The 3780-nt window shown below is 42.9% G+C and overlaps 1 long non-coding RNA gene across 1 annotated transcript; it reads right to left on the bottom strand.

Annotated features, from left to right (window-relative positions):
• Positions 1-863: 863 nt before the first annotated feature.
• Positions 864-1842, bottom strand: LOC143665392 (uncharacterized). Its single transcript, XR_013166928.1, has 2 exons — positions 1662-1842; positions 864-1140 (listed from the first exon to the last, which is right to left on the bottom strand). It is a non-coding gene; the product is annotated as an uncharacterized LOC143665392 (long non-coding RNA).
• Between the last annotated feature and the right edge of the window lie 1938 nt (positions 1843-3780).

Below are 3780 nucleotides of genomic sequence, written 5' to 3'. Positions count from 1 at the left end.
GGGGAAGAAACTAAGATCCGCGCGTCTTACTAAGCCGCCATCTTCCAGGAAGTCCCCCCCTTATGACTTTTTAAAAGAGAAAAATATGCCTCCAAAAGCCACCGCTTGAAGCTCTCTTATAAATACCCTCTCGAATCCTAATCAATTGTTGTTCATCCTTTTGTTTTAGATGCGGGAAGAAACGACCTTCAGGTTTCGCTGTTAGTTCTGAACCTCAACCCAGCCTCCATAATTTTTTCTATCTGCATAAGTTTTGACTTCCCAAAACACAGGATTGAGGAACTCTTTAGAGAGAGAAGAGTTAGCTGACTACTCAGGCCTGAGAAACAGCCCTTTTATCACATCTTCCAAACCAAGAGAGTTACAAGATGGAATTTGGTGAAGATCTGTTCAGCCAAAGGACAGAAGGAAGATATGATTCAGTTTTTACCAGTGGGAGAAATGAGCAGGAAAAAAAAGAGACCAATGTCTACTTCATTTCTAGCCTCTTAAATGAACAGAAAAAACTGGGTAGAGGAGATGGAGACAATGGTTTCCAGCCTTGGGAATAAACTGAAGCAGATGTTTTTAATGGCCCCTCTTGCTAGGTGCCACATTAACGTTCGGTAAAGATTAATTAATGATGATGATAATGACTGTAATATAATTTTTATTCAAGTGCAAAAGCAATCTGTAAAATATATTATCTTCTTAGCTAGGCAGACTTTTTTATTTTCTTTAACTAATCAACATTCTGCCAAGGAAAAAGGAACATCCTGCCAGTATTCAAACTGGAAAAAAAAAAGTCCTCAGGCAAGTTTATATAAAACCCAAGAAAAGTGATACATAATAAATTAAATATACAGAAATAAGCAAAGCATGAATATTTAAGCACTTGGTTATTTTAATTTAAGAGACAGTTGTGAGACCAAGACTTAACTCACACAGGATGGAAAGTGGAAGCCCTGATTGGCAGCCCCAGATGCTGCCCTGAATCTCTCTGTATTCGGTAGACTGGCACACGTGCATGGCACCGTCACGCTGCAGACCAAGCCAAGCGTGTGCCAGGGCAGGTTGTCTCCCAGAAGCGACGGAGCTTGGCGGCTCGGATGCAGAGCACATGCCGCTCCGTGCGCTGTTTGTCAGCCTCACCTACGAAGCCTGCAAGCACCAAGAGAAAAGCCAGAATCATTTAGCTGGGGTCCTGGGACGGGGCCAGGCCCCCTTATGGAGAACAGCTCTTCTGGGTCAAACCCGAGAGCAGAAATGCGTGCAAACAATCGAAGCACTAACCACTCAGGGGCCAGAGTAACGGGCTCAGAGAGCACAAAGCTGGAAGGTTCCCCCACAGGCAAAACGGGATTCCACTGCCAGAAGAGGGCTGCTTATCCCAGCTTCAGCAGAAAGCGGCTTTGTGTCCTCGGGAAGGCCGCTCCCCTTCTCTGAGCTTCCCTTTGCACTCTGTCTGAAACCTCGCCCTTTGAGATCTAAATAAAAGCGACTCTACATCCCTCCACTTCCACCCCATGCCATGTCCTGTCTATCGTCCCGTGCATGCCCCCTTGTATTTCTGTGAACAAAGAGCACATCCAATTCTCTCCCTTGATCAGATTTACTATCTGGTATGGAGAAAGGCAATGGAAAAATATCAGGATAAAACTGAGGAGGGGACAGATACTAACCAGGTCACATTCTGCTCTCCAAGCTGCAGGAAGATTGGGGTAAGCAGAGATGAGTTGCAGGCACATTGCAAATACAGGGGAGTGATACCCTTTCTCCTCTGTTATGGGAAAGATGTATAAATAGTGAACATTTATAAAATGCTTACTACCTGCCTGGCATTGTGCTGAGTATATAGCATCATTTTATTTCAACCTCACAGTAGCTTTATGAGATAGGTGTTATTATCATCATAGCCATTTTACAGTTGAGAAAGTAAGCTCAGAGACTAAGGCGCTTGCTAAAAGGGACAAGCTACTAAGGTCCAGAGCTGGCACCCAGACTCAGCCCTGTGCTTCAAAGTGTATGTTCTTTGTTATCACACCACACTGCCTTCTAAGGGCAGAGACGAGCAGGTAAACAGCCTGTGAGTGTGACCTGTGTGCTCACACACCCGTGCACAGGCCTGGGACAGCCGGGTCCCTATTCAGCTGTGTTGGAGCCTACCTGTGGTATCTAGACGTTACTTAAAATGCAGAAAGTTTGTCGATTCTTTGAAACCAGTTGTTATAGTTTGGCAGGTAGCACTAGAAAATATCAAACTAAAGCAACAAATTAAGGCATTTAATAGTAAAAGCAAGAATAGATCTTTCTCTTAGACCACAGTAAAATGTTTTGTATTCTACAGCTCTTTTCACTTTGTTTCCCCAAAACTCTTGCAAATGCCTCTATGTCTTCGTTCTTTAAAACTGCTGCAGTGTCTCATACAAAAGTAACAGAAACATCTGGAAAATTTTTCTTTTTTCACGTACCATCAGAGTATTTCTTCTTCTGTATTCATTTCATTTCAAGGGGGATGAAACTTAGAGAAATTGGGTATGATGTGGATGTGCCAGGGGCCCGGGGACAGAGCTGGGGAGGCTTCTGAGAATCAAACCTGTAACTTCCCTGAGATGCAAGCCCTTCCTTCCTTTGCAATCATTGGCAGAAAAATCCCAGATTTCCTGCAGCAGAGATTACCTACATAAACAGATTCTTATCAGGGAACTTTACTAAAATGCTTTTCATAGGTAGTGGTGAAAACACTCAGGGGAAATTCATGCTTGCCGGCTTCTTTTGCTTGTAAGCTCTGCAAATACAAGGGCAGGAGGGATAAATGAGAATTAAGAAAAGCTTTCTTAAAGCAGTGTATTTACTGATGGAGAATGCACGGATTTTGTTAGAGCTTTGTGAAAACAACTAAGGTTCAAAGTAGCGTGAATTTCTGCTCCCCTGGCTTCCAGTGACGCAGTGGCTCCTGGTGTGCAGGCTTTTAATACCGCAGTGTGTGGCTGTGCCTCTGGCTGGCTGTCTCCTGCTCCGTCAGCAGGGCAGCTTCCTGGGTGGAAGGCTTCCATGGCCTCAGGGTTAAAACGTGGCCACCAAGCTTCTAGATGCTTCTCCCGCGCAGCACATTTCGTGATGGCCACACTCACCAACCAGATCCTGCCCCGTGTGTTGCTTTGGGGCTTTGTGACTTGTATTTGGACACATTAAGGTGAGAAAATGGGCAGTTACCACAGTGTGTCCAGATGTATCTTAAGGCCATTGGTGCGTGTATTTAACTATTTCTGGTTTCTGCTGATGAAATATGAGGCAGGGAAGCTTGCCTAATTTATTTTTTTTAGAAAATAATTTTTGGTGAAAAGGGATTTTGTTTTATATACTTCTGTTTCGTTTAGGTTTTTACAATTAGAATATATCCATTTTTTAAATCATTTTAAATGCATTTTAAAAGGTCAATTGTCTCATTTGAATTAAGAATTTAAAATAAATTGTATATGTTCATTTTAAAGAAAGCTTGATATACATTGATAAGCTAATAGATTCTATTACAAACCATCCAAAGCCATACAATTAAGAGATAATATCTGATAACACTTGGATTACATTACAGCATTTTGTCTTTTTTCTTTGTGTGGCGATAAACATAGACACATAGAGAATTACGTTATACTTGCTGTTTTGAAAAGCGTCATGTCTTTACTTAAAAATATATGGTGTGATGGACTCCCGGGAGACGGCCCAGCGGGGTGAGTTGAAGTCCCCTCTGCTCCGTGGAATAAGACGCGCGACAGGAAGAGAACGTCCAGAGTGTGGTCA

This window comes from Tamandua tetradactyla, chromosome 21 (assembly GCF_023851605.1).
Source record: "Tamandua tetradactyla isolate mTamTet1 chromosome 21, mTamTet1.pri, whole genome shotgun sequence".
In the NCBI taxonomy this organism is placed as follows: Eukaryota; Metazoa; Chordata; class Mammalia; order Pilosa; family Myrmecophagidae; genus Tamandua; species Tamandua tetradactyla.
This window is presented reverse-complemented; position numbering and strand designations above follow the sequence as displayed.